At 33.2% G+C, this 22,937-nt stretch overlaps 1 protein-coding gene across 2 annotated transcripts in view; it reads left to right on the top strand.

Moving 5' to 3' along the window:
- Positions 1-9,624: 9,624 nt before the first annotated feature.
- The window catches only part of LOC106126293 (UNC93-like protein), a 71,086-nt gene continuing 57,773 nt past the window's right edge, over positions 9,625-22,937 (top strand). For both annotated transcript variants that reach the window (XM_013323853.1, XM_013323852.1), the window contains exon 1: positions 9,625-9,867. The gene's annotated coding sequence lies outside the window, so the exon portion shown is untranslated. The remainder of the gene's footprint in view (positions 9,868-22,937) is intronic.

The raw sequence follows: 22,937 nt of genomic DNA, 5'->3' as shown, positions 1-22,937 counted from the left end.
AATTAGTCATGTTGATTGTAGATGCCAATAAACAATTTTTAAGCATTTATAATATGTTTTCTTTTTCTTAATAATATTGATATCCTGTCTTATACAACTTAGGGTCCTTCAAGAAGCGAGCCTATCACCACCTCAAAGGCCGGCAACGCATCTGCGGTTCCTCTGGTATTACTGATGTCCATGGGCGTCGTTGAACCTCGGTGTTCCCGCTGCTCGTTTGCCCCCTTCTGTTATAAAAAAAAACTAAGTTTCAAAGAATTATTTAGTTGTTTTGAGTTTTTATTACCATAATAAATATATAAAAACTTATTGCTATCACAACTTTTCAAGGATAAAGAGTGATTAAAGGTGGCAAATGCAATGTCTATGGGCAGCGGTCACCTCGCTATTTTCTAGCTATAATATTAAAAAAATGGGACACCTGCAAGCAAAACCTTTCGATCAAAATCGGAACACCAGGGGCGGAGTAAAAAAAAACATACAGACGAATTGATAACCTCCTTCTTTTTGAAGTCTGAAAAAAGTTTTAGAAAATGGAACTACACAAAGGAATGTTCAAAATTTGAAACAGATTGATTATAGTCATGTGCGAAATCTTAACGAGAATTGCGAATATAAGTAGCATAAAACATTACATGTCCGTTTTACGATATAGTTACCCTTTGCGTGTTTATACTATGCTTTTGTATTCTACCACACAATAGATAATAAATCCATTCTAGGTGTGATGAGATGACTATACAAATTGAACTCCGACGTTTACAACGATTACGAAATTAAATAGATAAACCACTTACTGCCATGTAATTTAATTATAAATATTCTTATTGAAGACTAGCTGTCGTCCGCGACTCCGTCTTCATGTAAAGACAGTATTTAGTAGCCTATTTGTTCTTCCAGACTATGTTCTATTTGTATGCTGAATTCAAGCGAGATCCGTTCTGGAGACTCCTTCCAATCCATCCATCTAAATATTCGCATTTATAATATTAGTATTGTATTTCATTCCAAGATAAATGTGTCATTTTATCTACGTTATCATAATAAACAATTTTTGTAGACATAAGAAAAATTATATATAAAGTAAATTATAAATGCCATTAAGGCATATATTGTTTGAAATTCGACCATAATTAAAGTTGAAACTGACTTCTTAATTTTTAAAATAAATTAATAGTGAACAGAAATTAAAAGTATAAAAATAAAACATGAACCTCAAAAAAATCGTAGCTCTTGTACTATGTAATTAACTAATTTATTATAAGCGTTGCCAACCGCAGTGAATAGCATGTGTGTGGCCTAACATCTAAATATAAATTATATTAAAATATAAGCAAATACTAAAAATATTTATTTCAAAAAGACAAAAGAAGAGGGTTGGAAGAAAAGTTAATATTACAAAGTAAACATAAGTTCATCATCAGCTCACTATACCTCCCAACTGAGGGTCTCGGAGCCTACCCTATGTTAGGGATGACTAGGCCATAGTCAGTCACGTTGATCCAGTGCGGGTTGGTTGATTAAATATATTAAACAGAAAATCATCATACATTACAAAGATCCTGCCTCGCACAGCAACGTTGTGGAATGGTCTGTCTTCGGCGGTATTTCCAAACCGCTACGACTTGGGGTCCTTCAAGAAGCGAGCTTATCACCACCTCAAAGGCCAACAACTGCATAGCATCCTTACAGTATACAACCAATTTGACACTATACACACTTTACCTAATAGTTTACACGATAACATATTTTATAATACTGTAAAAATACATAACAATGACAAATAAAAAAACAAAGATAAACACTGCAAGAATATATCAACGCATAACTAAACATCAATATTAAAACGTCTTCCACTCATCTGTAGACAGCCTCTGTGAATTTCGGATCGCTGCAATTAAATAAATCTATATCTCTAGATATTATATTGAGAAAGCGTATAGCCCGCATTATAGGAGCATTTGCATAAATAATAAGGAATAAACATAATCGAATGATTATTTACACGTATGAATATTAGACGTTTTTCTTGCAATAACGTCATAAAAGTACAGCAAGCGCAAATACGTCATTCGCAAAGAGCCTCCTATTCAAAACAATTTAATCCTAAGTTTTTTACATAAACTAGTACCATAAAGATGTTTCCTTTGGTAAAACCATAGATTATGTTGATTGTTATCACAGGTACATCGTTAATTGCCTTCTTGCTTATTCTATAGATGTAAAAAATATCAGGTAAGTTTCATGTTATTACTTTAACAAAGCGAACATCGTGACTTAAAGAAAGGCTATACTCAAAGAATCCCAAATTCAGGAGATTAGCCCAAAAACATGTGCTAAAGCGGTATACAGCAAGAAATCCGTTATCACTGCTTACCCTTTTGACATAGGAGTGCGCCAACATTATTATTAGTAGATTTTAAATGCGAATGTTTAAATGGATGCATGCATTTGTTTGTTTGAAGGTATCTTCAGAAGAGCTGAACGGATCTCTATTTGGATATAGAACATTTTCTAGAACACATATAGGTTAACTAATTATGTTTTTTTTTAGATTCGCGCGGACGTAGTCGCGGGCTACTGTTAGTTTATTTCATAATTTTTATTTAGGTTCTTCTGAGAATCGTTGAAATCTTCCTAAATATGACACGTGGGGGAGCGTGTCAAGTATTAAACATTACATAAACGTAATAAAACGTTTGTCCTTGAGTGATGCATTGTTAAGTATTTCATTGTATAATTACTTAGTCAATTAGTGTTAATAAGAGATTCCCTCGACGTGGTGTAATTGAAGTAATAGAATACTTAGACTAAGACTTAGAGCCTTGTATACACTTTTGCCTAAACTTCTAGATTTAGGTAGTTATGTAGTCCCTGCAACGCGTTTGCCACAAAGATGATTGCCATTTCCAATAACATATTCCCAGTTTTTTAAGCCTTAAAATATCTTTTGTTACAAACCCACGTGTACAAATAAGTATTGTCATTTTTAGTTGGACTTATGACGACGTAACTGTAACAAAATTCTTCAGAGTGTCATCGTCCGTTGGAAAATTTTATAATTAAAATTGGATTTTCCTATTTTAAAGTTTGTACTAGGTTTATTTTACTAATAATTGAAATGAGAAATTTAAGATGGATGGATGGATGTTGATGGAAAAGGGTTGAATGGATCTTGATGAAATTTGGCATACATATAGAACATAGTCTGGAAGGTGTTCTTCCACCAGGCCACTAATTAGGCTTTTTATTTCGCGCCGACGGAGTCGCGGGCGACAGCTAGTATAAGATAAAGGTTTGATCGCGCACAATGTGCCTTTAGATTGATCTGAAATCTAACGAGTGTTTTACGTAATATCGCATTGTATTGACCACGATTATAAATTGAGTCTACCGAGCCTGGAATCATCATTAGTTTAAATGGCGTTGTCACTACCTCAAATTATGTTTACAATTGTTGTTTGTAACTTGCTTTTGTTGCGTAACGTAACATGACATGTCAAAGTCAATATCAACGATGGTGTACCGTCAGTTTCAGATATCTTGGTGGCTCTTAAATCAAGCGATTCACTGCGAATAATACAAATTTGAATGTAGCGATATGCGGGGGGAGGCGCCGATGACATTGGGCGGCCAAGATATTTGGAAAGAACTATACCTTAACTATTAAAAGCCTAACTAAACCTAAAAGCGCATATGTGCTAAGCATTTCAATGATATGTATGAAGCCAACCAACCCGCACTTGGCCAGCGTGGTTGACTAACCAGTCATCCCTAACTTAGGTTAAACTCCGAGCCCTTCATTTGGGACGAATAGTGATGATGATGATGATGATGATGATGATGATACCATAACTTATCCTTTTAAACACAATCTTTTGGGTTATTAAACTTTCTTATTTATTATTATTAAACTTTGGGTTATTAAAGATATGGAAAACGGTAACTAAATTTACGAGTACCAAACGCAACTTATAATTACGGTTAACAGTTACGAAATGAGAATAATTGTACCTGTACGTATCACGGGCATGCATTCTTTAACTATAAATAAACTCTGTTATAAATATGAATTTTCGGGGCACGACGAATTTTAAGTTATAATAACTCGTAACAAATTAACGTATCCATCGACATCTTAAAACTACGTACAAATACTGGCTCTGTATTATTTAAATTTCTCTGAATTTATGTGCGTTATCCAAGGATCAGTAACCTGAACAAGTTTATTATAACAATAAATCGACTTTCTTATTTCACTACACGACGATCTTTTCCTCATGATAATTGGATGGTCCCGTTATTTTTAGTTTGTAACTGACGTAATATTAATCGTTTAATCTTCACTTAAGGAGTTTCTTAGTGTGGACATATGGCGCTATAAGAATAACTGGGCCCTATGATACTAGCGCTCCCCCAGACAATGTTTAAAAATGCCTCATAATCAAACCTTGTTGTGTTATAGCTATCTTCTCATAATTGTTATCTCATTTCCTATTTCTATGTAGCTTTTATATGTTTTGTGACAGAACTATACCGGTTCAGATAAGCTTATAGCACTATACTTACTGCTCTGGCTTCTACAATGGGTATATTTATATCTTCTACAGCATTTTCCTTCTCAGTCACTTCAGTCCTTAGAGAATAGTCGTGGTCATCGAGTAATGCGTGATTCGTTTCACCGAACGCCTCCACTTTTCCCAGACTACTGTTTTTTACGTACATATATGCAGGAGGACGTCTACTACAGCTCTAACCTGGTCTGTTTGTCACTTTTTCCTGGAAACAATACATAGTTCTTAAAGGTAGTAATTTTTTTTATTTACATAGAAGGTAAACTTTATTTATTCGAATTTGTATTTTAAATTACGTTACAACTTGCTGAATGATTTATCGCCACAGTTTTATTCAGACTATTGTTAGAAATACTGTCTGCAATTGTATAAGTAAGTTTAAATTCGTACATTTATGTGAAAAAAACATTTAAATGGCGACAATTCCAAATTACTAGAAGTTTTCTCATTTGTTAGCTGCACAATGAATGCGGCAGAAAAACTCCGTTACATTTTTTTGTGACTACATTTACGATAATCCAGGTAGATAAGAAATATATCTATATATAGTTGGATGGTTTGTATTTCAGTTCCCGTTTGAATTTAACTGATGTATTTCCATTGGTGAAACTCGTGGTTAAATACAAATTTTATTTTTATAATACAATGAGATTAATTACTAAGCTGTTAACCATTAGAAGTTAACAAAAGTGTTAACACTTTTTTAAGTTAACTTAAAAGTTAATCCTGTAACCAAAACGTTAACAAGCTAATTAATGAATAATCTACCTTTGCTGTTAACGTTATAGTGGATTTCGAATGTCGTGTGTATATTACGATCCCTTTCATATCCTTTGACAAAACAAAGACAACAATATGTATTAATACAAATATGACTGCAGTTGTAATTATAAAGAAGAATGGCCTTGAATTAATTTAAGTTTGAATAATGAAGTAAACAAAAAACAGGCGTGAAGTGGAAGCAATTCCGCGTTTCGTCTGATGAGTGTGCGTCCCGGAGCCCTAATTTAGTCCCCTTTCCCTTCCCACCCTTTTCTTATAAGGAAAGAATGGGAAGTGGAAGTGGACTTTCCGGATGAGAGGATGCATGGAAAGGGAAAATATTTTCTTTCTGTGCATCCTCTCCTCCGTCGATTAAAGGTAGGCAACGCATATGCAATTGCCTATGTCTATGGGCAACGGTCACTTCGCTACTTCAGCGATTTCAGGTGGCCGCTCGCTCGTTTGCCACCTTATGATATAAAAAAAAATCTTTAAACAACGACCTACATTAAGGAGTGGAACATCGAATTCTTTGTAATTACGTTTTGAATGTCGCCATCGATTATCAGATATTTTTTTCAAACTTAAAACTCAATATTCTAACCAACAATATTTTTAGCTTCGCGCCATTTTAGCGCAGATTTTTCGAAATTCTTTCTTTATCTTCGTTCGTATGAAAACTTATATAAAATTTGCCGTGACATCTAGAACTTTCAGCTGTTAATAGGCAGGTTCATTTACAAGAAGATAACAACTTCCTGCGCATTAATATAACTTACTGAATTAAATGCAATAATTATGTAAATAGCATCCGTTTACATGATATAAACGTGTGATATAAACTCATCTAAGCATAAAAGTAATATATTTTAAGTTAAGTTACTTATATCTTTTAAGTTAATCTTCATATTATAATATTATATACATTTTACTAATATTATAAATGGGAATGTTTGGATGGATGTTTGTTACAATGTATTTCGAGAACGGCTCAACGGATGATGGAATTTTAATCGATGAGAGATGCTCTCGATGAAATTTGGCATCGATGATCATAGTCTGGTAGAACACAAAGGTTACTAATTATTTTTTTAATTCTGTGTAGACGGTGCTGCAGGCGACAGCCAGTATTACATATAGCCTTTAATGATAGAGAAATTTTATCAGCCCTTGTTAACGACCGTCATGTGATATCTTAAGGACAATCTAACAATATTTTAACTGAGGACTTTATATCATAAAATCCTTAGTTGAAATTGCATGATTCACGGAATGGATATGTTTTGGCTGGAGGTTACACTCAGTAATTTATAAATGACGTAAGCTATGTTTATAACATTTGAACGTAGTTGTTTACGATGTGCGAAAATACTAATTTTTCCACGCACAATTAAGTGCTACTAATTAACCTCAGTATTTTCAACAAGCCTGTCAAATGTAAGTCCTTATTGGGAAAGAGGATTTAAATAGAGGCCTAATTTTAGTCCACTGTCTTTTAGTCTCTTTTCTTCAAAGGTTAGCGTGGAAAGGAGAAGTAGATTTGACGGATGAAAGGACGCATATGAAGGGAAAAAGCTATGAAACAATACATTAAATTTCTCTCTGAAAAAAAAAAATAGCTTTCAATATTAGTCACATTTTAACTAATTAGTAACAATTAAGTAAAAACAAATAAAAACCAATTAAATAGAAGTTATAAGCTATGAAAAACAAACAAAAATATATTATTTTGAGAATTAAACAAAAATAACCATAATACCAACTAATTAGGGTATTTAATCGTATCAATATAGGCTGTAGGACAATTTTCGTAGCAACTATGGAGGTGGAGTCAAACCGTTGTTGTTTCTTATTTTGAAAAAGAAAAAACACTTACAAATGACATATTAAAGGCTGAAATTAAATTAACCTTCTCAAATAATCGTATCCGGAATCACGTCCTTCTTTGTTTAAGATTAAGATTTACCTTTCTGTTGCATTCATTTCTTCAAGTTTGTTGAATACTGTTTATCTTTCGCGCACTGCATTTCCTTTTTTTAATGAAGTATTCATCATCAGCTCACTATACGTCCCCATCGAGGAGTTCGAAGCCTATCCTAAGTTAAGGGGGATTAGGCCATAGTCAACCACGCTGGCCAAGTGCGGGTTGGTTAACTTCACACATATCTTTGAATTTCTTCTCAGATATGTGCAGGTTGCATCACGATGTTGTCTTTCACCGTAAGAACGTCGGATAAATGTACATATGTAAATCGGAAATCGAAAAACACATTGGTATATGGCGGGATTCGGACCCAGGACCTGCAGAATGCAAGACAAGTGCATGACCCCTGAGCCACCGACGCTCTAATGAAGTATTGCACTTTGATAAATATTGGATGTTAAGTTATCCGCTTAATAAACTATTATTAAACTTTTAATAGATATGTTTGTATTTAAAAATGTAACATTTAGTTAACAAAAACAAAAATAAAAGACTATTAACTAATGTTTCACTTTTAAGTAATAGGTTACATTCTTTCTTTTATGTAGTCTCAAGTAATTGGGAAATTATTTGCTTTGTGTTTACAATAGTAATTCTATCTAGATATTACATATTTTTTTCTATAACAGAAGGGGGCAAACGAGCAGCGGGAACACCGAAGTGTTCAACGACGCCCATGGACATCAGCAATACCAGAGGAACCGCAGATGCGTTGCCGGCCTTTGAGGTGGTGATAGGCTCGCTTCTTGAAGGACCCTAAGTCGTATTGGTTTGGAAATACCGCCGAGGACAGACCGTTCCACAACGCGGCTGTGCGAGGTGAGAAGTTGCGCGAGAATCGCACCGTTGTAGAATGCCAGCCATCCAGGTGGTGTGGATGGAACCTGGCGGTCTGTCGTGTCGTCCGATGACGGAACTCGACGGAACATATTTTCTTCTTCGCATACTTCATTACTGAAGGTATTGCTCGTCTTGATATGATTTTACGGATGCGGAATGGATTGTACTTTTGTGCTTTGTAAATTATTATGACGGAGTACATGCTTATTTTCTGGTTGTGGATTAGGCGTCCGGTAATAACAGTCTGCAATGTATTAACACTGTTGTTATGCTTCTTCCAATAAATTAAGTGCGCATATTCTTATCAATCCCATGAATTCAAGGATTGTTTCTATATATACAATGTATCGTGAGTCTGTTCCACTTGGACAAAGGTAATTTTACATTTTGTATATTTATTTCTTGAGAACAACAGGAAATTGTACGTGAATTGTATAATAGAAGGACTTTGGTGAATTATAAATTCGGCTGTGGACAGATTATCGTTGGTATTATTGAAAAAAATATATGGGATGTTCAAAAGTAAGTGTCGAGAGTATTATATCTCTATGTCGATGTAATAGTGAACTCAGTGTTGAGTTTACTCTTGGAGTCGCATTTTAAATGCACTTAAGATGAAGTGCGTCTAGAGTGAGCAAAGCGGAGTAAACCAACACGATAGCTGATTACATAGAATGCTATTCACCAATTCTCGCAGCGGTGGCGCCGAGGCTAAATAATTTATAGACAGATCTAAGGGATGTTGTTTTACCGTGAAATATGACAACATTGTTAGCGAAGGTTTTCTGGGATTTCCGGTGGCGCTGTAATACATTTTCTGAATGCTTGCAGATAAAATCGTAACTAAAACAGTTTACTGTTATGTAAACATCGAATTCATGAAAACTCCTGAAAGCATTTTCTGTCGTGTAATCGTCCTAGATTCTTTTCAGTTTTTGTTGATGATGTAATAAAAGATGACAATTTCAAAAGCTTTAACAACAATAAAAGCAGCGCAGAGTTGAGTATACATTTAAAGTTTTTGAAACGAGTGTTATATTTCAAATCGAGGTGTAAACTTGAAAGGCGGATTCACTATTGTGAGCACAATGGGCGTGCCTAACCTTATCTGTGACAATCCCATTTCGTGTAGGTAGTCGCTTTTTTATTACTGTCCACAACTTTTCTAGAGACCGAAACGTGTTGATCGCCACCTAAAAATAATTATTGTAAAATTTATCTTTTAAGTTTTTATCGCCAGATTCTTGCGCGGTGTCTGAAAGATTTTCCTGGCAAACCTGAATATGCTTAATGTAATGTAACCTTATATATCAAAAATTGGGCCGCTGAGATGTCAACGGAGGCGGCTGCGGAGGTGGTAGCGCGATGACGGGGTGACGGGGCGGCGGGGCGCGGGTCAGGGGCGGCGAGGGCGCAGGGTGCAGCGGCGCTGCTCCGGCGCAACATAAAGCGCCCCCCGCTCCGCGCGGCTTCAGTGCCCACCGAGACCCGCGACTGTTAACACGCTTTCGCGACTCCCTGCCGCACTACACCGCTGACGCTGAGCCGCAACACGCGATTGTGTACACTTGTGAGCGAGGCGCGCGCCCTTTCTCTCACGCAGTGTGATCGTGCCTCGGTACGTGAATGCAAAACCGGACTGCTCTCTTGGCAAGAGACAACGAAAAGGAATCTACCGCCGTGCGGGACTCTGAAGTATTTCAACGGGTAAGTTTGATATTTATAATTTTTGAACAGCCTCAGCGACTGCATTTTGCCTCTGCGAGAGTTAGAAGAAAATATTAAAGGACATAAGTGTGGACTTCATGAAAGCCTCTCAGGTATCCAAGGTGCGGTCTGTGTTCGGTGATCCATGGTCGGGATGCATTAAATATTTCAGATATGCAGCAGGCCCTTATAATTAAGTGTTCCCTTCGACGGGTTAGAACTGCGCGCCGAACGTTGCGGTGCTGTTAAGGTGAACAGCTCTACGGTATTTGTAAATATTGAGACTCGATGCGAATAATTCACTTTTACGTCGACTTTGAAACAAAAAAAAATTAAAAGACGCGTTCACGTTTTATTTTTATTTTCGTAGTATTGTACGTTTGAAAAATTTAAACGTCCCATATCGATGTCACAGTGAAATGTGGCTGGCGATTCGACGCGTATGTTTGGTTCTTTTGTTCAAGTATTATTCACTGCGACTGGCACGAAACACAAAAACCCATTATAACAGCAATGTATTCGCCGTCAGTTTGTTGGGTAACAACTGAAATATTGCCGTCCAGCGCCCCCCGGGCTCGTTCGTCCGACACTAAACAACTCGTCGGTCGTCGCTTATAGGATTCTGTTACACGTTCATCAAAACACAACTTTCTTTTTCACAGAAAGTAAACAGAATACGTCGTCCGATACATTTTCAAAGTTTACCTTGTTCAACAATCGGTCATATGATATTATGACCCGTATAAACAACATTATTGTAACGAAGAACAATGTTATTGTGGACATAGGAAACAAGTCCAAGCGATTGCGCCCGCTCCTATTATCAGGACACGTGTACATACATAACTTAAATAGATATGAGGTCCAAATTCTTTCTTTAAATTTGTCCGTTCATTTCTTAACTGAGGTGATTTTTTTGTTTATTACCTACCCACCTTAACGATCTAAACGACTCATTAATTAATGGCATGTACTCATTAAATAGTTTCGAAGAGATAATGGGTTTTAACTTGTCGATAAGTGCATTCAGAGAGCCACTTAGCAATGTTTAAATAGAAAAATGACAGTAAACACGTTCTCTTAAGTAAACATTAATATTCAGCTCTTTTGAAATTAATATTTTATACGATTTTTATGTATATTATATGTTAAGATAGTTAACAGGATAAAATTAAAAAAGATTTTATCAAATCAATTCAAATACATTTAAATCAATTGGTTACAGACTATATAATTTTTATAACACTTTTCCTGCTGCCAGCGGCTTCTGTAGTATTACTTGGTGTAATAATAATAAAAAAAATATTTATTAAATATTGTTTTTTTTATAAAAGCATTTTTTTTCGTATTTGCAGTACTAATATAAAAGCTATAAATTAACTTATTTTGATTTTAAAATTTTCAATAAATTATCGCGTCTATAAATATAATACCTAGGTAATTTTATTTTTTATCCATATAAATGTAAAAAAATAATTTTAAATATGTATTATAAGAAATTCTTTAAAAATATACATATTTCATATGTTCTAATATTTTAAAGCGTAACACATACTTCTTTGTAATTCAAGATCTATGCAATTCCGCCATATTTTTGAATAATTCTCTTTGTAATAAATAACTATATAATGACATGATTTAGGCTTGAAAAAAATATGATAGAAAAGGACAAAAATTGCAAGCCAATAGCAACAAAGGTAGTTACGGTAGTCAACCAATGGCGAAGGCCTTCGTTGTCATTTGAATTTTGACATTTGCAATAAAACAAAATTTATCTGTGTAACAAAATTTATGGATATGAAAGCGGATGAAGCCGCAATGAAACAGTTTAATTTTTTTTTGCGTTATGACATTAGTTTTGCAGTTTTAGCAAGTACGTTTATTAAAATATTTAATAAAAAATATGTTGTTTAATCAGATTAAGTGGCTTTTTTCTCTGTCGAGCGTTAATTCTTACGACAAAAAGCATTAGTTAGTTGATGCACGATGAGTAATTATTCAATTATCTGCTATAAACAAGGACTGGAACAATTTCTGTATCACAGTGGTTTTCCTCCTTCATAACGATTTAGGTTTCGTAGAGGCCTCGTATTTTAAATTCATAGATATGTACAGTCAGCTGCATAAATATATATACATCTACAAAACTTCAGAAAGTTGTATACGCTTTAGTTTCAAATAAATATATACATGTATCTGTGTTTCTTCTGACTATGAATTCTATGTTGGTCGAATATATATCTATTTTTGAAAGTGAAGACCTGTACAAATTTGTAAGTTTTGTAAATGTGTACATATTTATGCAGCTGACTGTACATACGTCTTACCATTTAATTACTTGTCATATATTGTACGTTTGTACATGAATTAATGCTCAGATGGAACTGTCAATAATGGATTATCACAAACTGGTCTTGATGGGTAAATATTTGAAACATTTTAGAGCTATGTTTCTTTTTTAATTAGAAAAATAGTAAATATATAAATTATTTCATATTACACTTCTCAACTTGTATTAAAATTATATTTGTATAATATTGTGATAAAGATTAGAGCAATTGAAATTGATTTAATTAGTAGCGAAAACCTTAACTGAAATTTTTTGTTCCAAATTTAAAAAAAAATGGCCAGTAAAAAGTGAGGTTATATTTTAGTTGTTAAAAATGACAACTTATTTAGTCCTTGTTATTTTAGCTATAAAATCGTTGAAGTTTAAAAAGCACGCTTCTCCGTTATTTACTTTTCGAATTTATATATAAAAAAAACTTTTCAACGTTATAGAAATGTGTATTCTTGATTTAATAAAAGAATAATGAATAAGTTATATGTTAACAATTATCGCATTATTTCCATTAATTTATGATCTGATATTTTTTCCTTTAACTCCTAATTAGACATTTTTTATTGATTTGTGCCAGTATAATAATTATAATTTCTTACAATAAATATTTTATACCATAGTTTTCAAATGAACGATCCCCTTATGTAAAAATACAGACAGAGGAACGACGAAAAAATATATAAAACTAGTGTTCTTGTAGCTTAGTGAACCGGTGGAAAAAAAAATTCTCTGAAAATGGAACACTCCGCTCACCTTTTGGTTGCGACCCACGGGTTGTAAGCCCCTGTCTTATACGTTCCGTGTTACCTTAAGATTATGTCTACAGCGTAAAATGTTACATGAGTGATTTCCACGATGTGACGTATCGTATGCATGTAAAGAAAAACAATAAACAGTTTGCCGTTTTCTCGTCAACTTCGTAAGTCCTTAGCAGAGGTGCGTTACCAAATGATTGTTACAAGTGTCGTGTCGCAACATGTGGCGAGGACGTGTTTGTTTACTTGGTACATGTTGCAACAACTCACAGTTTCGGAGCCTTCGGATCCTCCCCGGTGCTAAATATAGCCTGTTAGTATATGTTATGTATTTCCCAGAATCAATCATGACTTGAATATGTTACCTGAACCTAACGGATTTTTTTTTTATTAATTCTTCTTGAGTCCGCTTAATTGATTTCATGTTATAAATAAGGTTGCAAATTGAAGATTATTATTTTTTTTATACTACTGTTATATCTGTAGAAATAAAAAATTTAATATGAAATTGTTAAAAAAAAACAAAAATAAAATAAAAAGTATTAAAATCAAATCAATAAAATTATCGTAGACGTAGAACCACAGATCTCGCCGCGGTTGCGTGTAGCCGAGAAAATCGTTTACAATAATGCGTCATTTGAAATTAACTTAACCAGATTTAACTGGTACGATGCGGTTAATTCGGTTGACTTCATTGGTGCCATGAAGAAACGTGGAAGGTGGACGTGTTGCGTAACATTGCTAGGAAGCATAAACAGTGCTCGTATAAAATATAAATTCGCGTTCTTTATTATGTCGTTGATGTCTTCACATCGGTACGACTGTCACAATTAACTCGTTTTTAATACGTCACACAAATATTTCGCGTTTGAAGGTAGACAAAAAAAATAAGGTGCGTCTGCTCGGATGTCATCATCTGATAAGCATTTAAATTTTGAAACAATATTTTATTCGTATTATATATGTATTTTATACATTCAAATAAAAACTAGAATAACAGCATGAAGCGCATGATTGACATTTCGTTTTTACTAAGTCAGAATTAAAAAAAAAAACTTAGTGTAAACTTATAAGATACACATTATAAATTTAATGTTGGTAAATTAAAAAAAAACCTTACTTACATCATTAGTGAAGTTTGCTTATACTGGGGTAACCATCATTGGGGGGCTTGTGCCAATAATCGCCACTCTTGGCAGGCGGGTTGGCGATCGCAATAGTTCCACTGTAACCTAGGGACGCTGCTGCCCGACCTCCTGCTTATACTATTCGTAGTTAAATTGATAAATATTAAGACGTAATGTATATTAAACTTAACTTTAACTATGCACAAACCAACGCTGATATATCATAATAGAAAAAATCTACGGATTTAATTTAACTATAAACTTGATTTTATATTATGGAAACAATTAGTACCTTTAAATGGTAATTAAGAAGAACTTTAATTGTGATTAAGCCAAACTAATCGTACATTAAAAACAAAAATACGTTGACATACATATTCTTTCTATGTAAAACTAACTGTCGCCCACGACTCCGTCCGCTCGCAATTAAAAAAAATATTTAGCCTATGTGTTCTTCCAGATTACATTCTATATGTATGGCAAATTTCATCGAGATCGGATCAGCCGTTCTGAAGATAACTTCAAATATCCCTCCATCGAAACATTCGCATTTATAATATTCGTAAGATGTAAGATGTCCGATTTATTGGCTAAGAGATATGAAAAATACTGACGAAATCTTAAATACAAGCTCTAAATAATGTTGAATATTTCTAATACTAGATTTCAGATTATTAGAATATTTGGATATCACGTCAAAAGTAAACCGGTATATATAAATACGTATTTAAAATGTATTCTGTAATACGATTTAAACCAGTTTCTAAGTTGTTTCACTTAATAGCTTGTATTAGTGAATTGGTGATTCAAACGGGGGTTTGGCTCTTGTAAGTGCACTTGATACAACCTTGTCAAGGTTGGAATGCATTAAATATAACTTGTATAAACTTATACTTACTACATTCTGTAATAAATACATTTATAAAAATAGAGTTCCTTGCCTTATAAAATTAAAAAAACTTAATAAGAAGCTTATGTGTTCTTCCAGACTATGTTCTGTATATATGCAAAATTTCAGAGCAATCCGTTAAGCCGTTCCGGAGATACCTTCAAACAAACATCCATCCATCTAAACATTCATGTTTTATTAATCAAATATATACTTTTAATACAGCAAATCGATATTGCGATAATCTTGTTCCATCCTCTAAAAAAACGGGGTTAAAGTTTGGTTAAAGAAACATTTTCTTTAAGCAGAATTAATGATAAAAATGCTTACTTCTTCAAACCGTTTTTTTTAATTTATCCTCCTCGTAAACTTACTAACTTTAACTAGTTATAAATAAAATGATTTAGGAATTCATTGTCGAGAACAAAGACGAGTACGATATGAATCTTTTGCATTAACATTAATTCCCTTTCTAGGCTACATGGCAAAAGGACTAAGGAAAATTAACCAAGTATCATGCGCCGTCTCGGAAACCTTCGCGATAAGTTATTTAAAACTTTTGTTGTACATGTCGAGGGCAATGATAAAGTTATCGAAAGATTAATCCACTATTTTTTTATTTATTTATTTTTTTATTTATTTATTTATTAGTATTTACCTTTGATAATCTATAGTTTTATTGTTATAAATTACATTACATTTTACGTAACGCAATGCAATTATTAAGTAATATGAAAACAATAATATCAAAGCTATTATCGGTGCTATAAATTGACTTTTAAACGTGGCTAGACCATCAATGATTATAAATGCTTATGTGTTAACATTATATATAATTGTATAATCACTTTAACGGTTTGTTTTCGCACTATAAAGAATATTATCTAACTTTATATAAAATCTATAACTATAGAAGAAAAAATATACTATATTAGCTGTCGCCCACGACTGTTTCTGCGCGGAGTTAAAAAAATCCTAAGTGTTCTTCCAAATCGTTGTCAGCCCTTCTGGAGGAACTTTTAAACAAACATCCATCCATCCAATTATTCGCATTTATAATATTAGTTAAATTAATAAGATTTTTATATTTAACAATTTTAAGAATAACTACAACAAACTAGGGTTATATCTTTAAAAACTTAATTGAATTAATTAAGTTTGTTAATATTTTTTATGATTTATTAACGAAAATACTAATACTAAACAATCACACTATTAGACCGTTTTTCCGTTATATCAAATTGTCTTTGCTAGTATGGTCAATGTATTTCGCTTACTTTGTTAATGTATTGTACCAATGCATTGTTTTCGTATGTGTCGGGCGATAACAAACATTTCCTCGTACATTAGTTACGGCTTAATTAAATTCTAGACACAAACAAATTGTCTCTGAGAACGTCTCCATATCATCACGTCACGGAATTATTTAGTTGTGTTGAAAATAGACCTAGAGATTAATGTGAGTCATATGTTCAGTGCTCTAACCACAAAGCGTTAAAAATGAAATGCTAGGAAGATTATCATGGTCAGGAGGAATTTTGTTTAAATATTATTAACTTTTTAGATAATTAAAAATCTTTTCATTTTTGTTTCCTATATGACAATATTACTTTCAGCATAAGTACATACTAAGTTTAAGTTAGACAAAGCTAATTGCTGATTAAAATTATAGATATTTGGAGAGATATAATTTTATACACAAGTGTCTTTGTTTACGCTTTCGAAATTTTCGATATTTTTTTTTCAAATTATTTTTACCTTTTAAATATTTATTTGGACTCGTTAGTTGTGTAAGTAAACATACGGAACTTTTGTAGTAGCCTGATTTGTAAGATATGTTTGCATTGTGATGAAACAATTATCGTGATAATAAATGATAAGAGATATTTATCAAGAACTATACGATTACTACAATTTCCATACTAACATAAGCTTTATGTAACTATATTTTGAATGCAATCACTCTTTCGAAATGTTGCTTAAAATAATTCTTTACCAGAAACTTTCTGTCACATTTTAAGCGATCTGTCGCTCGAGACTCCTGCCTCGTGAAATTAAAAAAAAAACAATTAGGATCCTATGTGTTCTTCCAGACTATGTTCTATATCCAAAGCAAATTATAATATTTGTAAGGTTTAAAATTAAAAGGGCATCGTTTATTTTACTAAATTATTTTTAGCTAAGCAAAATATTTCTTCCTTCTTTATACGTCCGCATCGTGCGTGTTTTACTTGCATTGGTATTTTACAAAGTGTAGGGAAGACAAGTTTACATAATACGTGACTAACATTTTTTTATGAATACCTCCTTAGTGTGACTGGAAAATGATGACACATAAAATATAAAAGAACAATTTGATTTTAAAGAAAATACATAATATGTTTTCTCATCACGCATCGACGGTGTCTTCGAATATAAAACCTGATTCGTTTCACCGAAATTGAAAGGTGGACATCTCAAATCAATCCTAACTTAAGTGAACAAATTTAGTATTTCTCTACTCTGTCGCTGGTAAAGGTAAAGTGGACGATACCTTGAACTGATATGAAAATTATAATTTTATTGCCATATACGAAAAATAAGTATTATTCCTGTGATATGGTAAGTTTTTTTTTACGTTTTATAAGCTAGCGCTTGACCACGATCCCACCTGGTGAAGTGGAGATTTGGTCGAAAGATGGTACGCGCTAGCTTAGTAAGTGCCTATTCACTCTCAAGTTCAAGGAAACACGATATTTTAGTTGCAGAAGTTCTCTATAACCCGAGTTTCTTTTGGAGGTCGATTGTCAAAGACTCGATTATCCAAGTTCAAATGTACCTACAGATCTACTGTTTGTTAGTGACCTGATACTTATTTTTAAAATATTGCAAAGACTTCTAAGTAAAAATGTCAACTGTCAGTGAATATTCAAGAAGCGACAAGTCAGAATAATATGAAACACGATTGTCCTTATCACGACTTGAATACTTGACTTGAATATTTCGCGTGCGATTGCAATAAATTTTATTGTTTTTTTGTTATCACCCCTTACAGTAAAACGTGCATATTTATGACGACGCTTCTTAATCTTGACACTACCTTATTATTGTTAAAACACGAGCATCATCATTCAAATTAAGAATTATACATCTATTTCTGCAACTGATCTTAAGGTTAGCTAATTTTGTAAGAAAAATACGTATGATGTTAACACGTTGAGCGCCACAATCCCGTTCAGGCCATAAGCGCCGCATATACGCAGTGGTATTAAAGGGCCAGTGTTTTCGATCGCAGTACAAAATAGTTTACATTTTTAACGTAATACCTATAGGCTTTGTTTCAACACATTACGCGCCAAGTCTGTTTTGTTTTTCTTACCGTTTAGCTCGCTCAGATAAAATTTCTTCGAAATGGATTCGTGGCCGTTAATCTTTTAGCGACAAATCAGTTCATTGCAGTTCAAATGTCATTGAGCGTCAAACATCCTAAACGTAAAATCTAGTGTCAGCCACTGATGGCTGACGCGGCCTAAACGGAAAGTCTAGTGTCAGCCACCGATGGCTGACGCGGCCTGAACGGAAAATCTAGTGTCAGCCACCGATGGCTGATGTGGCGTTCAACGTGTTAAAAGTGACCGTAAACAATAATGTAATACAGTATGTTTTAAATGCCGTGACCTATGTACATATTGTCATCCCTAATCATTAAAGAGACAACAATATTAACATGCCAGCACAATTTCTACGGTTAGTGAGACGAGAATGATGTTTGATAGAAATTATCTCTGGCCTCTAAATGTTAAGACTGCAGTTGCGTGACACAAAGTAATATTAGGTGTGAGAAATGTATAGACAAAACACAAGTCTAGCCTTTGTTTAAATAATATACAAGTAATATCAAAGAATGTATAGGAATAAGATGCAAATATTTCAGAATTTTATAATCAATTATTGTCTAGAATAACTAAACTACTCAAAGCGTCTGTTTTTATTTTTAATTCTTCAATATTTTTAAAATATTATCTATGAATTTACTTTTTTTATTTTTTATTGTTAATGATAAAATTATAGAAATAACACAAATTATTAGAAACACAAATCGTAAACATCGTTGCATATTTTTCATGGCATAAATATAAAATACTTATAAATCTAGATTCTTCAATATTCTGTTTATTTTTTTTACCTTAATCGAGTGTACGATTGCGTAGCATTTAATTTTTAAAAAGGTTTTATTTTGCATTATATTTACATTTTAATATTTTTTTTTGGTAAATTACTAAGACGTTACGCTATTTGCGTTATGAGGTAACCATATAACTTCAAAAAAAAGTTTAACGTATCGTATTCTGGAAGTGTCACAATGAGGTTACGTTCAGTAGATATCTGTGTTAGATATTCATACCCTTTGGTACACACCGGAGTCGAACAATGAAGAGCACACAGGAAGTAATCAACACATATACATCCTGCAAGAATTGTGTTCATAATTGCTTGCTAACTACTATAATATATGTGATCTGAACATTGTGACAACTACAATTGTATACGATTTAAAAATCAAACAAATAGCATTATTATTTTGTAGTATTTTCAGACTAATGGTCGGAAAGGGAACTAAGGGAAAACCTGAATATTGAAGTTGATTCGTATTTTCGTAGATGTGGGCAAACGACTTTATTAATACTTTTTTAATTCTATCTCATATATTTATTTATCTCTAATCTTATCATAGATAATAAGCGAACATGTTCCTTAAGTTAACCTCACTTAGTCAACTTAAGACGTGATGATGGCGAGACGTTGATTGCCGTTGCAGATTCTTAGATTAGTCGAAAAAATTGCAATGTAATTTATAATGACTTCGAACTTGGAACTTCGGCCCTGGTAATACGTAATTGTTGCGGAACAATAATATCAGACCTTGCATTAGGACGTGTTGATTATCCGACTTTGTTATATTTAATATGTCGGCTAAATTGAAACGACATCCTTAAGCGATCTGGTATTGAAAACAATTTAATGATTAAGGTCTCCGGACTCTTTGTGGAAGCGCATCGCTTCTTTATTGATGTATGAAATAAATGTAGTTTATTTATTTGACGAGAACAAAAGTATTCACGACTTTAGAATTGTATGAGAAGTGACAATGTGTGAAGCAATGATGTGGTTTTATTTTTGCTTCTTAAACTAAGCCTGAAAGTATTTTTACTTTTACCATTTTTATTTAAGACCTAATTTCCAAAAAGCCTAATCTAATTTTAAGCTTAGATTAGATAAGTTATATTATATTATATTTAAAAGATCATGTTCATGCCTATTGTTTTGAACTTTAAAAAACATTGTCGGGCTTTTTCTACGAAACATAATGTAATTGATAAATTGCCATTCCTTTATTATCGACGAAGCTGGACTTGGTTTTATTGCTCGATCAGGAGGAATTTTTCCAAGTTCATGAAATCGTGATTACGTATGTATTATGACCGAAGGCGATTCGAGGTGAACTGCAAAGTTCAATGCGTATAAATAATTCATAGAATTTTTATTGAGAATATTATAGCGTTTATGACGTGAACTATAACATTAAAATTATGGGAATCGAATATGTTCTAAGGCAAAAAATAGTTATGTATCATCCTAAATTACTTTAATAAGGGACGTGCTACACGTATCTCCAAGCAGTCAGTTCTGCACCATTTCTAACGGCAACAGAAACGGACGGACAGTGCACGTGTACGGCAGACGTCAATTGCCTTAAAACAGTCCATGTGTGTTAGCCCTAACAGTGAATGAACAAGTTTGGTAATAGTATAAATATAAATTAAGTAAGCAATAGGGTCGAATCACACGGACATCTTCAAGAAGTCGGCAGCTTCAAACACTACTAAAAGCAGTCCGTGTATATCGGTAAAATTATCTTAGACTTGTTTACTATCTTACTAATATTAATACGAATGTTTGGATAAATGGATTGATGTTTGTATATTTTGATGAAATTTGGCACACATGTACAACATACTCTGGAAGAGCACACACACGCGTACGGTATCACTAGCTAAAACAAGTATATCTGAAAATATATTATAATTAAGTCCTTCACAATAGATTGGCACACTTCCTCATAGATATTGTAAATTACACTTGCTTATTATGTCAACAAGTCTTTCGGAAAACCGCTCAACGATTACCGCACAATACCAGTTAGTTGACATGACACTAGTAAACAAAGTATAGATTTATAATGTCATTTGTCTTATACAGACATGATTATTCATAAATTCCTAAGCGATCGCACCATATCTATCAGATTACATTTATGTAAGATTGTTCAAAGAACTAGAACAATATAATTAAGAGATGTAGGTAATAACTTGATATGGGATAAGATTTTCCTTTAAATAAAATACTTTGCTTCATTCAGATGCAAAATTGATTAAACCATCGAAATAATCTGGCGCCAACATGGAAGAATTCCTTTCTATATTTATGTAAATTCAAAAATTATTATAAATAATTAATTAAGTCTTGCAGCTTTAGAGTAGATTGTGCATTGGTATAGACAACTGTAAGGGATAACAAAGGATGGCAAGTGGAAGTGGACTTTCCGGATGAGAGGATGCATGTAAAGAGAAAATATTTTCTTTCTATGCATCCTCTCCTTCGTCGACTAAAGGTAGGCAACGCGTATGTCTATGGGCAACGGTCACTTCGCTATTTCAGCGATTTAAGGTGGCCGCTCGCTCGTTTGCCACCTTATGATATATAAAAAAGGAATTAGAAAAGGCTAATTGCAGTTTGCAAACGAAATAATCGTATTGGCCAAATGACTCGATATTAAATACGCAATGTCCGCGTATGTCTTACCTAAGATTTTTATTTGACAATTAAAAGCTTTAATTATGAGATACATATAGAGCGATTAAGTTAGTTGACCCGGTGGACGTAAATCATGATATATATCATAGTTCACTAGTGCCCCTTCTGTATGTCAAAAGTGTGCTAAAAGATCCTTTTCTTACTGTACTTATCTTGTATTTTATGACATTTTGTGTGGCTAAGGTTTTATATATCTTGTGACAAAATTAAGCCGTGCTTCTTTTACAGTGGGTTTCTGAGACCGAAATCTCTGTATAACATATCGTCATCGCTGTCATTATCTTTAACAAAATGTTCTAAACGGATATTTTGGTCTCAGAAACCCCGTTGTCGTACTATAAACCGTATAGTTTCGTTACTTTTATGACCATTTGAATGGAAATGCATAAAACATTTTTGTTAGTATAAACTGGATGAAACAAGGTCGAGATATGTAACTTCTTTTGGTAATTATACAAATGAGCGCTCGATGCCAACAACTGTCAACGTTGTACCTTGAATTTGTCACCAAGTATTATTGTTCATATAAAACAATATAATTACATTGAAACTTGTCCAATTAGTTAACTAACGAAGATATCGTGAAATAATTGTTATTTTATTCTCTCAATATACTATCCCTAATAATTTACGATGTTTCCATCAGATAATCTAGCATTATACTTACATACTAGCTGTCGTCTGCGATTCCTTCTGTGAGGTGTTAAAAAAGTTTTATAGAAGCATATATATTGTGGATAGAGTGGGATTGGACTGTCCAGTGCTGGCCATGTGGACACGTCTACATGTGCCCTGTAGTATTTCATGTTTTATTTTTGTGCTAGAATTTAAATTTGTATTTTTGTTTTGTATGGACCATGTGTCTGAATAAAAAAGATTTATTATTATTATATATGTTCTATCAGACTATTTTCTATATGTTTACCAAATTTCAGGTAAATCCCTTTTAGTATTCTGGAGATACCTTTTAACATACATCCATCCATCTAAACATTCGCATTAATATTAGTAAGATTTATGTTTACTATAAATCTGTCACCCGCGATTCAGTTCGAGCGAATTTAAAATAAGTTAACGAGTAGCCTATATCTTCTTCCAGACTA

This window comes from Papilio xuthus, unplaced genomic scaffold (assembly GCF_000836235.2).
Source record: "Papilio xuthus unplaced genomic scaffold, Pxut_1.1 DF825017.1, whole genome shotgun sequence".
NCBI classification, from domain to species: Eukaryota; Metazoa; Arthropoda; class Insecta; order Lepidoptera; family Papilionidae; genus Papilio; species Papilio xuthus.
Note: the sequence above shows the minus strand (reverse complement) of the source record. Positions and strands in the feature narration are given on the sequence as shown.